The sequence below is a fragment of the Corvus brachyrhynchos genome, unplaced genomic scaffold (assembly GCF_000691975.1).
Source record: "Corvus brachyrhynchos isolate BGI_N302 unplaced genomic scaffold, ASM69197v1 scaffold11, whole genome shotgun sequence".
NCBI lineage: Eukaryota > Metazoa > Chordata > Aves > Passeriformes > Corvidae > Corvus > Corvus brachyrhynchos.
The window spans coordinates 3,093,650-3,112,327 of record NW_008236965.1 but is presented as its reverse complement, the minus strand read 5'-3'; the positions used below and the strand labels follow the sequence as shown (position 1 = coordinate 3,112,327).

The 18,678-nt window shown below is 40.0% G+C and overlaps 1 long non-coding RNA gene across 23 annotated transcripts in view; it reads right to left on the bottom strand.

Moving 5' to 3' along the window:
• The window catches only part of LOC108445249, a 290,571-nt gene that overhangs the window by 75,172 nt on the left and 196,721 nt on the right, over window positions 1–18,678 (bottom strand). Inside the window, exon 15 of one of the 23 annotated variants that reach the window (XR_001860045.1) lies at window positions 11,575–11,757. The exons of the other annotated variants lie outside the window; for them this stretch is intronic. This is a non-coding gene — a long non-coding RNA (uncharacterized LOC108445249). Of the gene's footprint in view, window positions 1–11,574; window positions 11,758–18,678 lie in introns of those variants that run through there. 23 annotated transcript variants of the gene reach the window in all.

Genomic DNA, 18,678 nt, shown 5'->3' with positions numbered 1-18,678 from the left:
AGGTATAGGAGAAAGGTTCACGAAGGATGTCTGGACTTCAGGTGGCTCTCTTGAAAGCTGTGTATTGCATAGGTGAAGTTACAGCATTTCAGGGAGTGGTTACCCAGACCCAGCTCTGCAGCTGCCAGCTCCAGCTGTAGGCATACCTGAAGCCACTTTCTGTTCAAGTTACAAAGCATTACATACCTTTCTTTGCAGAGTATCTTAATACATAACAACCAATAAGCACCATACACAATACTTTTACATTTGCCTATAGCCTATCATAACTACTACCATCACCATCTTATAGTCATTATTATCCAATCACAAGAGTAAGTAAGTTACAATTTAAGCTTACAATGGAAAATTCTCAGACCTCTCTTCTTCTTCTTGCTACATCAACATTTCTTGTTTGCCTCCGATATCTTTTTGGTAAAAACATGTTTTCTATTTACTTATGCTCTTCTTGAGACTTATTTACTTGGTGAAAAACATGTCTTTGTTTGTAGTCACATACCTTTGTCCTAATCATAAAAATTTCCTTCCAACCTTTACCTTCTCAGTTATTCAGTGGTCAGTGTTTCAGCAAAACATCTTTTATTCTATATCAAAACTTGCTTTCATTTCTATTTCATCCTTAGTTTCTACATTCAGAGATCTTTCTGCCAAGCCTACATATCTGTGAAACTTTCTTACCAAACTTTCATCCTCTCCAACACACAGGAGAAACACATCATGCCTTGCCAGTGATTTACACAACTATTTGTTATTAGACTGAATTCATGGGGGTTTTTTCTTCATCCTGGCAAGGTATAAACAACTCCAGTGCAAATACAACCTTGACAAATTTATTCTGAAAGGCAGTGGGCTTAACAAGCTAACTGTGCCATCATGTCATATCCCTAACCATGTCAGAGTTGACTTTCTGCAGCATCTTCCATTATCCATCTGTCAAAAAAGTAGGAGCCCTCAGCTTCTTGAGAGACAGACAAAAAACTCTTACTTTCATCTGCAGTAGCAATAAGCAGCAGAAGAACTTTCTCTGGATCCTCCCTGAGCACTTCACTACCTTGCTTTGCCTTAGCACTGCACTAAGAAAGAGCCAAGGCACAGAGGAACACGCTTGTTTTAAGATGGTTAGAGAAACCGGACCTGAGGATGTTTTTCCAGAGACTGACCACTAACCAGACCTTGTCCCACCTAGCTATGTTAAAATGTCAGAGAAGGACTAACAGTGCCTCCACCATCATGCATCCTCATTCAAGGAATAGTCCACGGGCAGGGACAGAGGCCAGGATGCTCTGACCTTCAGCCTCTGTGTCATCCAGGCAGGGTCTGTGCCAGGAGCAGAGGTCAGGCAAAAACAACTTCTTGCTTCTGAGGGGAGTCTTGTCAGGAATTTCAGCAGCAGCTTTCAAGAAGGATGCCAACGAACAAGTCTGAATAGCAATGATTTCCAGGGCCAGTGACTCACTCCAAGCAATGGGTATCCTGGTGTGAAGAGCTGTGGCACCAGCCCCAGGAAACCAGTGCCTGCCTGGGGCACTGCAGGCTTGGGTTGTATTTATGCAGCAGCTGAAATCGCTGTGTTGGGGATACCCACACTGTTTGTTCTGGTTGACTTGTTAAAGCAATTTTCTGCTTCTAACAGCACTCCTGAGTGGTCATGGGAACCCAGTGCCACCATGTGGCACCTTGGTCAGGAAGCCACACTGGTGGCTTCCCCCAACACATGGCAGACGGAGATCCCCACTGCTCTGTCATTGTATATGGGGGAGGAAGGGAAGGTCTCCCTGGCCTCCCTCCTCTTCTCCTGCCAGCCCCTTCTACCCAACTAAATCTGAATTTCCAGTGGCACGTGGGTCCCCACCCTCTGTCTGCTTGGTCCTGCCGAGGTGCACCTCTATCCTCACCAGACCCCTTAGATCCTTATGTGGCCCCCAGAGACACAGACCTGTTACCAGGAGCTCTCCTGGCAGAGGGTAATGAAACAGGCAACACACCCTGAATTTTAGCCCTCTGCTAGTCTTTAGCACACTGCCCAAGAGAAGCAGAAACCACTTACGTGTTACTTATTCTTCCTAAATTTGTTCTTGGGAAGAGCTGAGGAATTATGGTTGAAATATTTAAAAAAATCCCACCTAAGGCAGAGGCAAGCGTAGCAAATTTCAGCTTGAGCAGTTCTGTGTAGTGATAAAGCAATGAAAATAGAGCTACTGGCAAATACTAAGCAGACTTAGCCACAGGCAGTTTTATTAGCTCCAGCTGGGATGTGTGGTTTTTTTCCTACAAATACTGCATTGAAGTGCTGTATCTCTCACTCTGCTTCTGTTCAGCTAGCAGCAAAACCCTAAGCAAACTTCTCTGTATGCACAACCCTAATTGAAAACAAAGTAAATTAAATGAATTCTAAGCAATGCCAATAATAGCTACTAGTTATTTTGCAGTAAAAATACCAATATTTTATCAGTTTTTAATAACTGTGTTTTCCTGCTGTTTGCAATGACAAGAAATTTCTTCCAGTAACAACACAGTTCTTCCCATGAAATTATTCAGCAGGCCTCAAATGAGCAATATATTAAAACCATGCTAAACAAAATTACTGAAATGTAATTGTGCTGCAAAGAAACATATAAAATTTGAATTTCGATTTGGTGACTTTGCCTTAATCTCATTTCCAGCTAAACTCTTTTGCAAGAGTTTCCATTCAGTAACTTTCACCATCACTGATAAATGGAAAGGAAGATATAGTGCTGGGTAGCACAAAACAATTTCTAGGAAATGTATTATACATATTTATCTTATTTTATGCTTGTAATTTATAAAAATAATTTGTGATTTTTTTTTAGTCTCTTCATTACCTGAAAAAAATATTTAAAGTGTTTATACAATTGCTCTGCTGTGAATGCAATTATCCTGAATGTGCAATTAGACTTTCCAGTTAAATTATGATAATAAGTTTATTTAGAATAGTTCCAGCCAAATATTTTTTTGAAAAGCTGAAGTTCTACGTAAAAAATGAAAGGTTGGTTCTTCACCCGGCCTGTATTCTCACTCCAGTGTCTGGATTTGTGGCACACTTCTTGTGGCCTTATGTTTTATGAGATTCATCAACCAAACAAGAGGTAACAGCACTTTCCTCATGCAGATATTCAGGAACAAAATTCCTAGGTTTCATTTCCAGAGAAAGCAAAGAAAGCAGTGCTATTGTTGAGCCTGCACTGACATGTTCCCAGCTGGGGCCACTGAGCCCCTTGCTCTGGGCTCTCCCTTCGCAGAGAGCCCAGAAGGGCTCAGAGCACAGGGGATCCTTTCAGTAAGTCTGGGTAAGGAAGGGGTCTTCTTCAGTGATTCAGGAGTCTATAAAATATTAGAATCACAATCCCAGGGGTTATTCAAATCTGTCTTTAACACTGTACTGAAAAGAGTTTCTTTGGTTGCTGCTGAACAGAAATACTGAAAAAAAAAAATCCAAGAGTGTTGAAAGGTTTTGTGGTGACAAAGAATTTCCAGATATTTCAGAGAATGTTAAAGAATAAATTATTTCTGGTTTATTGAATATTCCTCAGATACTAGTTAAATGTCAATTCAGCCCCAAACTGTCTTTCTCCTTCATGGTACCCTGCCTTATTCAGAGGCCAAATGATCTTATTGTTGAGCCTGGTGAGACCACATCACATGAGAGAATGGAGACTTATGCAACTCCCATGTGGTAACATGCTGATGGAGAAACAGCTTTTATGCCAAAATCATTCTTACAGAACTTGCCCATCCAATTCTAATTAGAAGTTGGAAAATTTTAATGAAAGAAAACCATGAATATTTAAAAGACAATAGCCTGCTGGTAAAGTATTTAAATTCAGCTCTTCTGCTTCTCTCTTTTCGCCCACCATCCAGCCTTTGCCAGTGCCTCTCTTGGGGGACTCGGAGATGCACAAATTGTAGTCTCTCTTCCAAGCACTGGCTCTGATTTCCTTCCAGCCAGTTGTGGTCAAAAGACTTGCTGGGGAGAAAAGCTCCTTCTTGCAGAACAGTACTTGTGAGGTCTTGCCAGAACAACCGGGCTTATCCCTCACCACTCCATAGTCACTGGCACAGATTTCTAGTGAGTCATTGCTGCCAAAATAATCTGAAATGGTAGCTTACATCTAGAGCTATACAAAATATTTTCACTTCAGTGACAATGCCCCTAATTTTATTGGTCATTTCCATGGTAAATACTCTACAGCATGGCTAGAGTTTGCAGTCATGATCAAACGTTGTTTTCATAGGTGGTACAAATGTGTAAGGCTGAAACTAAGTACACAGGCATGTTGGAGAGCTCAAGGCACAGGTAGCAGCTAGGGAGATTTATTAACTTGGCTCCATATGGTAGGCACCTAACTTCCATACAAATTACAAAAGTTAGGTACTTAGCCTGCTTGGCTGTTTTGATATACACTCATCAATGTGTACCTACACTGGCAGGTCTCTAGATACCTTTAAAACATACTCCATTAAAGCATAAATCTCCTTACAACCACTTGAACTTTCTCTGTGCTAGGACTACCTCCTGAAGGATATGCAGGCATCTGTCTGCCCCCTCACCCCTTGAAAGCCATGTGGAACTATACATATCTCATTCTGTAGCCTTGAGAGTCTGGGCTCTTGCACACAAATCAGATCAGAAATTGGAGCCTCTTTATTAAAATGTATCTGGATTTTTTCAGTTAAAGAAAGAAGAATACAAAAATTACTCCTCTATTCTCACATACTAGCAGAAAATTAGCTTGAATGCACAGAATTATATAGTAATAAATAAGTCAAGAAAGAATGAAGATTGCATTAAACACCAAAGTGATCATGAGCAGTGGCAGTTAGCTTCTTTAGGCTCTTTTAACCACATTTTCCCATTCTAGTTTCCATTTGTTAATTTAAAACAAGTGTGTATTTTCCCCGCTTGAGTTTTTCTTAGCTGTAACGGTCACCATGGTTATCACAAAGACAATTTAAATGTTAGGAATGCACAAAATTTATGTTTAGTGGTTCATTCCAGAATATACTTAAAACTCCTGAAGCCTGTGGATAACAAAGGTGGTTAAAGAAACCTCTCTGTTCAGTCATATTTATTTCATAGATTTGTTCACCTGGATGGTTAAGACTTTAATAGGACACATTCCTGAGAGATGGAAATCTGCATCTGGCCCTTAAACTGGCTGTATGTTTTACACCAAAGAATCGTTGTGGGTTGCAAACAAGAGGAGCTATAATCCTGGGAATGGGCCTAGGAGTGCCTTGTCCTCAGTTAGTACTTGTACCAGGCAGTTCCTTACAGAGAGGAGAATTTATTACCTCTGCCTCCTTCAGCAGTGCCTGATTTCCATTCAGTAGTTTAAAGAGGAGAGTGTTATACATATATCTGGGGAACCAGGAATTTGACTCAGGTTCCTAAAATATAGGCAGTCAGGATTTCTCTCCACTGGCCTCCAAAAAGTGCCCATCTGTCCCTCTGTCTAAACTTGGCAACCTGAATATTTCCTTTAGGAGAACTCCTTTACAAGACATCCATAATTAAGGTGCAAGATTTACTTACATCTCTTTTAAGATGTATTTTAAGATGTATTTTATCCTTAGCTGGTGGTCCTAACCCTTGTGCAGACCCTGCTGGCAGTGCTTTCCTCTCCTCCTCCTCCCCTGCCTCCCTCCAGCTCTGCGCCACTGCCATCCACACCTGCGCTCCCAGGCAGCACAGGCAGCAGCAGGACTTCCAGAGGGGGAAACGAGCCAGCTCAAATCGTCCCCACTGTGGGTATTCCTTGTTAGACTCCTTGCAGCTCTCCAAACTCATCCCTGATTGCTGTCTTTGCTTTTATTTTTTGTTAACAAAAACCATTAAGCTGGGAACACTGAAATCCCCACTGAGCCTTCTCCTTTTCCAAAACTGCCATATACAGCCTGGCGCAGCTGTAATGAGAGTCTCAGAAACACAAAATCAAGCCAATGTAGTAAATTCCCACTGGAAATGATCACTGACATCTATAAAGTTTAACATTATCCTCTGTCTAATATAAAGTCCCTTGGCAGAAATGATGCAGACTTGCCTTCACTAAATGTATTAGTGGAGATGGGGGATAACTCTTGCTAATAAATAGAATGTAAATACTCCATAGGTTTCCTGCATCTGAAATGAACAAAGCAAATGGAAAATTAAAGGAAAAGGAAGAGGAAAGAAAAAAGTGTTTTCCTCTTTTATTCAGGTTTCTGTTTGTTGGGGTTTTTTTTATTTTCTCAAGACAAAGTAGGAACTGTACAATTACAAAATCATTTTCCATGCATCTTGCTAGAGGTGGCATCAGATGAACTCCAAGATTTAGACCCAGCTGAGGGTTCGTGCAGTCAAGACCTTCAAGTTATGTGAGTTCAGTGTTTGCCCTCTTGGCTTTGATATGATTGTGGCCAAGTCACTTAATTCTGTGTTTCAGCCTCGCTTTTGCTCTGGTAGTGAGAACTGAAGCCAATTGGTTTTTGCAATTATACTTATTCATAGCAAAATCTGAAGGTTGCTCAATAATTATTATTTTCCTGTTTTGTTTTGCCACCAGGAAAAAATCCAGCATACAGACTCAGAGCAGATGACATTAACCAATCTGCTAGTAAAGCTTTGACTCAATTTGTGGGAACAGCAGTCCCTTGAGACTCCCATGGGTCCTGTTTGCTCAGGACCAAACACCTCTGCAGACACAGCATGTGGGTCACAATCTGGAGAGCTGTGATTCACAGCCGTGGCCTGAGCACAGGCAGAGGCTCCAGGGAAATGAGGCTGACAAAGGGATCCATGTGACCATTTTCATTGCAGGTGTAAAGACGAAATTTTCCGAATTCACATAATTTTACTGTCTTCAGAATTTGTCATGCTGATTTAATTTTCTTGCGCAAACAAAAAGCAATACAGAAACATATAATTTCCAAAGAAAAGAAAATATTTTTTTTCTTTTTCCTCTTAATTTTCTCTTATATAATTTATTTCCTCTCTCCTTGTCCTACACCTGCAAAACTAGGCTTTCTAAGGAATGTCCTAATCTTGCATGTTGTAGCATAGCAATGCTTTCCTTTTGGCTGGAGCTTAGAGAAGTGATGCCAAAATAAAAGAAAAAAGAAAGAAATATGGAATTACCCATGTATTGAATTTATCTCAAAGGGGAGAACAAGAGACATTACACTTAAGAAAATCCAGGTGTATGGAACAAGCATATACTGCCTTAATTGAAACCCAGAAACATTTTAATTGCTAGAAAATGCTAATAAGCAAAACCACTGGTTTGTTAAGTGAACATTTTACTAAATCACAGCCATTTAATTTCCTCTCATGCATTTCAATAGCCTGCATTGCCTGAAAATAAAGCACTAAAAGAAATGTGAAGATTCTGTTTACCAAAAAAAGATTTGTTGTGACAATTAGAGTTTCTTCAAAATAATATTTTAAAATATTATCCATCAGCTAAGCTCAGAGAAAGCACATAATATGACACTAATTTGCTTCTAGCTTGAAATAGAGGGCAGATTTCAGTGAAGTGTCTTGAGTAACCTTAGCAAGGGAATTGAAAGGTGCTCCTTGTACGACTAAGGAGATGGAAAGTTCTGGCACTTTGGAAATCCCAGCAATGTAATATCCTTATATTTCTAATCAGAGCAACTTCATTAGTGCATTTTTTAAAGAACTGTAAGTGATTAACCGATAATTAACCAGTGGAATTGATTTTGATTTCAGACCATCAGCCCACACATTGTTAAGGCCATTTGACTTACTGACAGATAACTTCTCTGCAATTCAGAAAAGACTTCTGGAACAGAATTAAGACATTTTGCCTAGAATTACTCTGGAAGATTTATATTAGTTGTCCATGTTTGATACGACCTCCATTTTATTGCTCTGACTGGACAATTGGAATATTTCTGGTCTTTCTACTAAAACATCAGAGTGGCCCTTGAAGTAAACTCAATTCCCAGTCGGCCTATGAATTTTCTCAGGACAAATCATTCATGCTGAAGGACAACCTCATTTCTAATCTTTCTTTCCTACTGAAAAAGATGTGGCAGTAACCCTCCCCCATGCAGCCAGTCAGCCTTGGGAGCTATTCAGACACTGCAGTGAGACACCCCCATGTCATCAAGGCTAAGCATTCAGTATTCAGATAATGGGACTTTTCAATGAGTTCAGTGCAGGTGTGAGTTGGCATTCACTGTTTGCTAACCAGTCTTCCCTCTCTCTGCCCACAACCATGATTGCACTGGCCCTGCTTTATTAAGAAAATTGGGTTAATAATGTATGGGGAAATGTATGCCCCAAGAATATTGGTACAGACAACACGAACACTGACAGCTTAAAGGGACAAGCTTCTGAGGAACCAGCAGCTGTGTTTGGGCTGGGACTGGAGGTCCACAGAAATGAATGGACCAAATGACTTCAAAAAAAGCACATTTTTCATCTCAGTGGTCACATTCAGTGCTTCAATGAATTTTCTAAATTCATTGAAGATACAGAAACTGTTACACATTATTCCTCTATAAAAGGAAGTGCAGCTCTTAATCTTTTTACAAACCTAATACAAGTAAGAACTTTGGTGAAGCTATTCCAACTGGAAAAAAACCCAATGAGGATTGCTTTAGCAGAAAATGGGTGATAAATATAGCCTTGTGAACTGTGTAAGCCAACGCAGTAAAAGTGTTACTGTGCAGAAGACTGGTAAAAATCTAGCAAAAGCATAGGACAAATAAATGGGAAACAGTACAGACATCTCAACTGTGCAAGGCTTACAGCACAGTATATACAGCTTATAACTTCTATTTCAGTAATATAAAAATACATTTAATCAAAGCTACAGAGAACTGTTTTATGAAGGAATTCTGTGTTTCTTTCAGTGCTACTCTTCAGCAGAGTACTTTGCTTCCATAGGTCACTTCCACACACAAGAAGCAATTGCTTTTTTTACAACATTTACCCAAATTGTTTTCCATGCCTTATAATACTAAAAAAAAATCAGCTTCCCTCTTCTAGATTTACAGAAGGTTTTTTCATCTCCTGAATAGAAATTGATTTCATCCATGATGACAGGCTGCTTCAAGGACACTGACACATGTGACATCCACAGAGTCCATCCCCATTTCCTGGGAAGGCTGGCATAATTTCCTCAGTCATCCTCATTTTCACTTTACCATTTCCCCATGTTTTCTCACAAATGGGGGTATCTCAAACACCTTGCTGAAGGACAAATCAGATAGATCTAGATTTATCTTAATTTTCTGTAAACAGTCATTCCCACCCACTGTGTTTGCTGTTCTGCTGGATGATGTCATCTCACAGCAGGCCCCAAAGTGCTTCAGTTCCACTAGAAGTTCAGTCATGCACAGGATCTGGGGATAAAATACTTGCTGAAATCTCTCTTACTCTTTCAAAACAAAAAACCAAAATAAAACAAAACAAAACAACAACAAAAAACCCAAAACACACAAACCCACAAGAAAGAACCACAGTGCCTGACCATCTACTTGCACAGCCCTGCCATCAGCTACTTTAAGGCAGTGTCATTCACCTGAGATAACTCCAGATCCATCAGGCAAATTTCACTGCCCAAACATTTCTCTGCATGATTCTGAATATTTCATCCACATTATAAACGAAACTCTTTCTTTTAATATTGACCTTTGTAATTTGACTTCTGTTCACTGCAAGTTCAAAACTGCTTCTTAGTTCAGATAGGGAATTGCTTTTTCAAAGCAACACCCTGAGGCACACCAAAGTAACAAGGAAATTCAGCTGGCACGCTGCTCTCTCCACTCCTTGCTTGCCAACAGGAGTCAACAAAGGGCTGCTGCCAGCAGCACTTTAGGGGCCGCCTGGGATGAGCCACTTCCAGCAGCAATGTCCGAATTTATGGCAGTGCTGGTGCCTGTGGACTGCAAAGTTTTTCTGTACATCCTCAAGCACCCAGAGTTTTGTCCTACCCCTGGCAGTGTTCCAGGACAGACTAGATGTGGCTTTGAGCAACCTGGTCCAGTGGAAGGTGTCCCTGCACATGGCAGAAGGGTTGGAACTACATGGCCTTTGGAGTGCTCTCCACCCCAAAACACTCTATGGTTCTATGATCACCTAAGGCTGTAGGTCCATCTGACATTCTCAGAGACTTGTGTTGCTCTTATTTCCATGGGTGACCCAACTCACCAAGGAGCCCACACTTCCAAAGCATAAAGGCAGCAGGCTCTTGTACTTGGCAAAGCAGGAATAATTTTGCTCACCCAGCCTGACAGACAGTGCCATGAACCTGCCTGGAGAATCCTTTCATCATGTCTGGCCCACAAGATAAAACAGGTGAGAAATTTTCTAAGAGATTATTGTCACATAAAGAATATATTCTTGGGCCAACAAGTCATGAAAATTAAATCACAGAAGTTTTATTAATTCTCATTCTGTCTAAAAAAAAATCAAAAATCCAAACAGACATTAAAAACCACGGGAAAAAAAGAGTAAAGTTCTTATAAAAATAATTAAATAAATATAAAAGATTATAGTTGTGCTTAGCAAACACCCAAACACTGAGGAGCAGGTATATTTTACATACTGACCAGGAATCCTACCTCTGTTTAGGGTCCAGAGAGGATTTAACTTTGCACTGCTGATGAAAGGGTGAAAGAATCTGAGGATAAAATGAACATATATAAAGTGGGAAATGAGATTTATGTGTGAAAGTCAAATCCAGAGTCTTGCCCTTTCAAGCAAATTGCATTTGTGTAAAAAAAAATACATCTCAATCTTTAGTTCACACAGAATTCAGTAGGTTTCTACACACAGATATGGGGACCTGCTTACACAAACTCCTGTGAGGAACATGAACACAGAATAATAAGAATAATAGATTTCTATTCTTAGTATGGAATCACTAATAATGAAGTAAATCAGTGCAGTGCAATTTCTCTTTCAAATACAATTCAGTGGTATCAACAAACACCATTCCAAACTCATAATGATTTTTTCTGCCCAAGGCTGCGTGGGAGAGACAACATCTATTTTCATTCCATGTACAGTTCTTAAAAACAACATTGTAATTGAATGATTCAGAAATGCTGAGTCTGGGAGGAGTTCTTTTTCCCAGTGCTTCAGAATAATGTTTCAAAATCCCAGAAAAAGTCCCCATAAAAATGTAGGGGTCCCATTATACATGGCATCAGTAAAAGTCTATGGTCTAACAGTCTTCAGGCTCTTCAACAGGAGATGTCTTAGTTTATTTGCCCTGGAAGTTGTCTCTGCCTCCAGTAGACTCTCCTCCTCTGGCACATGGTTCCCAGGTAGCATTAAAGCAGAAAGCATCAGGAAACTACATCTACTGCTTCCCCATCCTCTGCTTAGCCTCCCAACACCATGCAAGCAGCTATTCACATTCCTTGCTGTTCCTCTGGCTCCTCTGGTCTCTCCTGTTAGGATGTCTCATAAGGATGTGCAGGTGTAGATCCTTGACTTCCCCAGGGAAGCCTTGGAACCTCCTTGGGAGCCTCCAGCGCTGGTCATCAGGCTCTCACAAAGATCCTCACAGTACACCTCTTGGGAAAGGCCAGCTAGTACAAAAAAATCGCCCAATAGACAACTTCTTTCAACAGCTTTTGAAGGTATCTGACTTTCTTACTGGCTTTTTTCCCTTCTGTCTTTATTAACTTCACCTTCTAATTAGGTCCCATGAAGATACATCTCCTCATTTAACTTAAAACGTTCATTGACCCTCTGGCGTACTGCTGTAACCCAGTAACCTGTGAGTACAGTAATTAGGACATTATAAAACACTGAGTTGATCTGCACACTTCACATTCAGAGGAAGAGACGTGTGCTGTGTTGCAAAGAGAGCTGGCTGAAGCAAGGGAAGCCCAAGTGAAGCAAAAATTAATATTTTAAGAAAGAAAGTTGGGATTATTAATTGGAAGAAAAGATTGATTGGAGCAACAAACTTCAAGGAGAGTTGCTAAGGACAGCACTCAACTTGCTTCAAGAAAGCTCCAGGAGCAGTAAGCAGTAAAAAGAGAGCAAAAGGCAGGAGAGGGAAGGGCAGCAATCACTCATTGACTTTTGTAACACATTCCTACTGCAGCAGACTCACAGCAACACAGCACATGATAAGAAACCAGCCAAGAGTCACCTCTCATCACATGCTGCTCCTGGTGTGACCTGTGAGATGAAGACGAACCCAAATTGTCTTCACTGCATTCTTACAAACAGTCATGTAACTGCACAAGGATATTTATCCAAATTCAAGAGGCACCATTTAATCGCCACGGAAATCGCAGCACCTTTCCTAAAGTGTTTTTCTTGTGAAGACAACTGGCTCATTCTATTCTTATTTCTATATAAAACTATTTCATTGTTTTTCAGTCAATAAAAGTAGAATGTGTCAAAATGCCTGACAGCACCAAACACCAAGAGACAGATGAAACTGCAGATACAAGCCGGTGCTATACATCACTGTGAGTATGAAGCAGGATTTCAAGCACTTGTTTCAGACATCCCTGAAAGTAATGGTTTATGAACCACATCCTGGGCTTTTTAATCATCACAGATACACTGCCTTCAACAGGAGTGCACTGCTAAATATATGTGTACTAATGCACAACATGATACTCTAAAACAAGTGTATCAAGCTTAGATCTATGTCAAAATAAAAAGCGGATTAAGCATGTACATGGAACTGTACTTGTCCCAATGAAAATTGCAGCTCATTAAATTGCTAGATTTAATGACAAGATTGTTAACATTAAAGAGATATCTGCAAAATCCTTTGGATCATCCTGGATTATCTCTTCAACTATTCCTCTTACATAATTTTTAATTTCCTTGGCATTAATCCTGTTATGGAGGAGGTTTTGAGCAAACACTTTAATTTTTGCAAATTGATTTCCATGATATCCCTTTTCCATTGTGCCCCTTCACCACTCAAGCTCTGCAATAATATTATGTAATGGAGCCCACACATCACCCTTCCCTCTTTTATAAAACAGTCACATCACACCATGTACTTTTACAGGCACCTCAGAAAAATGATTTGCTGGTTATAAAACCCACACACTATTCTTTTTTTTTCTATTTTTTTTCCCAAAGAGATCCTGATTTGCTTCTTCAACATCAATTATTTATCCCTGTAGCAGCCTGAAAAAATAGGCAATGTTAGTCATTCCTGTAAATCCTGAATAAGTGATGTTAACGATTACAGTTTACAAAACTGTTACTGCAGGAGACACCTCAAAGTTCATCAATGAAATAAAGTGCACCTTAAAGTCTAGTGCTGTTCCTATTAATCAAAGCTTTCCCACTTTATAGAAGCAGGCACACTTTGAGAGTGTGCCTGGGGAGCTCAGCTTGCTGTAATTCCATAAACATTTGTCTTCCCTGCAGAATCACGAAGCTGAAGGGAAACAATCAGGTATGATGTAACTTAGAGCAAAAACGCTGGGATGCAGTTCAGGGACTGAGGGACACACCTTCTACTTCACCAGATGTGCGCCTGTGAAACTGGGCCCTTAAAGCCCTGCATTTCATGTTTGGCCAGTAGAAAGAGGAAAGGCTGTGGTGATGCACAGACAAACTTCAATGCCAGTTCAAAAAAACCTTTCTCCCTGTTTTCGATTTTTAAAAAATTTTAATTCTCTGTTGTATTAGAAGATATAACACCACTGCATCCATAGTGCACCTAATGGTTTAAAAGGAAGGAGTTTCTGGAAGAAACAGCTATCCCAGTGTTACCTGGTATCTGACCATATTCTTTCTCTCAAATATCATCTTTATCAACCATGCTTTGTTTTCACATTAGAAGAAACTTTTCCTCTAGATGGTCAGCATGAGATCCAGGTAAGTGTGGGATGATATCTTTGGCATTTGCTTGTTTAAAACAGACTTTATGCCAATGATAAACAAGCCTCAATGGACACATTCCAGGCAAAGGCAAGACTCCAGGATTCCATCTCTCCAACAGGCTGCTACCCAGCCTTTCCACAATCAGCATAAGAACTCACAAATATTCCCATTTCATTTCCATATTTTCCTTGTTGTGAACCAAAGAGGTTCACCGGAAGCTTTAGAAAAATCTTCCAAAAGAGATTATTCAATGAAAGACATATTCTCTGCTCAAACAGACCTGATCCCCAAACACTATGAAAAATTTTGCAAATAATTGGAACTATATGAGCCAACTCTCATCTAAGCTGTCAGAAAAGATCGGGAAGCACTTGCAAAGGACTAAGGGCATTTGGAAGCATGCCAGAGGGATTAAATGAGGAATAAAAATTTTGTGGGTCTTTGAAGGAGATGGCACAAAGAAGAAAAGAATGGAGAGGAGAAGACAGCATAAATAATGTTTCAAAGCTGGAAGTGTCATAATCCGGTCAAAAGGGAAAAAAAGATGGCTTTAGCAATCTGTGTGGTAAAGCTTGAAGGGAGATCAGAGAGTGTGTGTTATCACAGACAAGAAAGGATGTAAAGGGATCTGGAGGAGGAGATGTAAAATTGTTTCAGTCCAAGTTTTCTCACTGTAGAGCTCAAAACCTCAGTGTCCTAGCCTTACTTGAGAGCATCACTACAAAAATATAAGCAGTATTCATAACCATTTCTGCTCCTCCTTTTTCCCAATCCCACATTTCACAACTTAATAAGTCATCATGGTGGATGAAAAGACTTTGGCAATATTTAAGCTGTTGGTCTATTTACACGGCAGGTGCAACAAAAAAAGCTGCCCTTGAGTTTCCATTCTCCATTAGCCTTGCCAGCAAATGAATTTGTTACTAGTTTGGGAAAAAATCACATTTTATGTGGCTGTGGGTAGAGAAGGAGGAGAGGAGCAGGTAGCAACAACCTTTTCTCTCTCTTAGTGTGGGGCTCATTCCAGCTGCATTGTTTATACTTAGGCTTTGTTTCTAGGCATTTTCCCTTTAATCATATATCTCTATTAACACACACATATTATGAGAAGACAAAAAGGTTAGGTGTAAAAAGTCAGCTATCAACACCAAAATTTGGGCTGTCTTCAAAAATCAGTATCAGGGTATGTAGAATTGAAGCAGCATCCTACAGAGCCACCTTGGTATAAAATCTCCCTGGCTAAAAAGTAACCATGTGTCTCTATCCTATACAAACCAGCTACTGCCAGGGACAAGAAATGGGGTTGCATAGTGGCCATTCCAATTGTTTTCTGGCAACAGAGAAATAAATGTATGCCCTTGTCCTCTGGTCCTCCGGGTGTAGGGTGTTCAGCATCCTCGGGTCTCAGGCACTCCCTCTCTCACCACTTTCCAGGTCTCTTATTTTCTCTTCTTCCTGCCCAGGCACCTCCCCCTGCTCTGCCCTGCTCCAATTCCCAGCCTGCTCTGGCTCGTGTTTCCACTGCTATACAATCCCATCGGGGTGCTGCTTCTTCACCTTCTGGCTCTCCCCCTGCTCCCCCACCCTGGTACCCCCATCCTGTGTTGTGCCACTTCTTTTTGGTTTCTCACTAAGACTAGCACACAAAAATCCCCTGGCCCACACTGGAAGTACCAGCTTCTCATTCCTGATCTATGTTTCTGACACCATCCCCATTCTTCCCTACCTTGTTCCTGACAATGTTAGATGCTCTTTTGACATTATACTTTCAGGACAAACAAATTTTTTTTCCCCTTATTTTTATTCTTGGAAACTGGTCTCCCACTTCTGCTGAAATAGAGAAAAAGTCTTGAAAGGAAAAGGCTACTTTTAAAGTCAGCTAACACTGATGGCCTCCCCAGGAGATCCAATCCAGTCCCATGTTGTTCAGAAAATTCTGATATTGTTTAAGTGAGATCATCAGGAAAAATAATTAAACTTGAGCACACAAATTGAAATTCACCCAGCAAAAATAAGCTTCTCCATAGCCCTTCTAGTCAAGAGTAAACCATGTCCATGGACTCTGACCACTGATGAATGTGGTGATAGGTGATCCTTTTTTTTTAATAAAAAAGGGAAACATGAAATCTGTTTGTTCAGCATGTCCACAATCCCACTTCTGGGAGCCAACACAGTCATACCAATATATCACTGTCACTGCTTGAAAAAAAGCCCCAGATTTATGGCAGGCAGAGAACCCTAAAATAAACATACCACAAACAGTTCTGGGACCAGTAGAAGAAGCAAAGCCTGATTTATTACAGATGAATTATAGCTGAATTTGCTAACAAACTAAGCTCTAACCAATCCTTTTCCCTTGGCTGAAACAGCCAAAACACCTATTTCACATATGACCTGCCTAGTGCAGTTGGAGATGTGCTCATGTTACTCTGTGCCTTACTGGTCCCACCCCCCTTTTTTTTCCTAGTCACTTTTCAACTTCAAACCTGTTAGAAAATTGTGTCTCTAAGTCCTCTATCTCCGTGCAAAATTCAGCAAAACAGCTTGAAAGTCACTGGAGAAATTATACATATATGTGTATTTTCTTCATACAGACATTAGTCGAAACAATGAATCTTAGATCTGTGCAGGAAACTGATATTTTTTCATAATTTTCCAAGCACTGATACAATTTTTCCTGTAATAAAGGAAAGAAATATCCATTGATTCGGTAGATCATACAGGTCTGTAGATCATTTTTAGGTCATAGAAATATAAAATTCAAATTATATCAGTGACCTGCAATAACCAAGTGTGTTTACAGAGGAGTGTGTCACAGCCAGCCCTCGATGCCTCTGACTCCTGATCCATGTTCATGCAGCAAAGGCACACACACTGTGCTGTGGGGCACCTATGTCAGTAGCTTCTGGGTCAAGCCACTAAAGATCTTTCAGCTTGGCTTCCACGTTGTTTCTTAAATGTATTAGTGAGAATATCCAATATAAAAATATCCTGGTATATTTGATTTCTCCATATTGTAGGAGGAATGTCCAAAATGATGCCACATTTCCATAGGTACAGCTTACACTATGGTGAACAAACAATTCCAAAAGTCAATGACAGTGAAGACAAAGACCTCCTAATGTGAAGTATCACCAACAAAAATTAGTTGGGAAATAAGCAAGGGGAAAATAAAGAACTGGTAAGACATATGGAATAACCCCAAATCTCTGAATAACCTACAACAATTTACACACCCTTCAGAAATGCAAAGTTTTTTGAGTTAGTGTATTTATGTGGAACACATATTGCTATTCCACCAGCCCATGTGAATACAGATTTAAGCCCTAGGAAGAGTATGTTTTTTCAGGGCACTCACTGATACCTTTTTGAATACCTGTTCTGCGTATCCTATCCTATCCTATCCTATCCTATCCTATCCTATCCTATCCTACCAGACCCTATTCTTCTTACACTGCACATATCATTGCATCTTGTCAAAATCTTTCAGCTGAAGGTTACATAGTATTACTCAAAACTGTTACATACCACTTTCAAAGTTTTTCAGCAATTGTTTTATTCTCTGGATGATCTTTTCCTAAAAATAATAATAAAAAAAAATGCAAATTCATATTACACTGACTAATTTATATACTTTTTAAAAAATCCAGATAGTCTCACAAAATGCAAAGTGAATCTTTGCATTCCTGAAACTACAAGGGGATTTAATTAGACAGAAGGTAGCTCTTGGTGCTGGGGCTAGTAGAGTTAGCATCCCTACAGCCATTCCCATGGCTAGAAAATGCCAGCTGGTAGCTTTTGGTGATTTTTGTAGATCAGACACCAACAAATAATTTTTAACCTTTTGATTGCCCTTTTGCAACTAACCACTGTGCCTTGAGTGCCCTTTTTCTTCTTGATTTCAAGAAGTTCTAGGTGTAAGCTGCACATCTAAAAGTGTCTGTGGTCCTAAGCTCTAGTGACTGTAGGTTAAACACTGGAATTGTTTTGGGCTTTTTTATGAAAGGTATCTGAAAGCTGCCCCTTCCAGAATCAAAATGGCATCGGGTACTTTTACTCTGAAGTGACTGTTGGGGACAAAGGCCATCCACCTAAACGTCAATATTTGCTGTTGTTTTCGAATATCACAGCTGTGTAGCTCCTGAACCAACTGTATTTGACCTGCAAGTCCTAATGATGCACAGCATAACGTGGTGTGACCTTGTAGAGTAGACTTCAGGGTTCCAGCATTACAATAATGACACAAAAAGATGGCTATGAAACTAAATAAAGTGCTCAAAGTTAAAATTTCTCTTTTAAGATCAATGAAAAGATTTTATTTGAAGAAGTTATGGCCCATTTCTCTTAATAATGAGGCTGCTGCCAGACAACCTAAGAGATATGTCCCCCCAGGCCATGGTACAGAACTAAAACCAAGTGAAAGAGACTACAATATATTAATTAATCAGTGGACTTCCAGATTCTCATTAGCAGTCTCCACTGAAGTTTCAGTAATTCCTAAGCATTCCATAACAAAATAGAACCCACTTCAGGGATTCAAGCAGCAACAGATTAATTCAGCAAACTTCTGAACCTAGTGTGGGGATTGAGTTCTAATCCTAAATCTAAGGAGGATTAAGGAGGAAAATTCCATAAACACAGAAAGGTCAAGACAAAACCAAACAGCCAAAAAACAGTGAGGTAAGGCAAGGCAAATTTTTTATCATAGGTTCTCACAAAAACTACAGGAGTTGGATTGCCTGATGCCATTAAGAGATTTTTCAAGGGAACGCGAATACTACCATCTACAAATTAGTCTTTTCAGATGAACTTCCCTGAAAGGTCTGGGG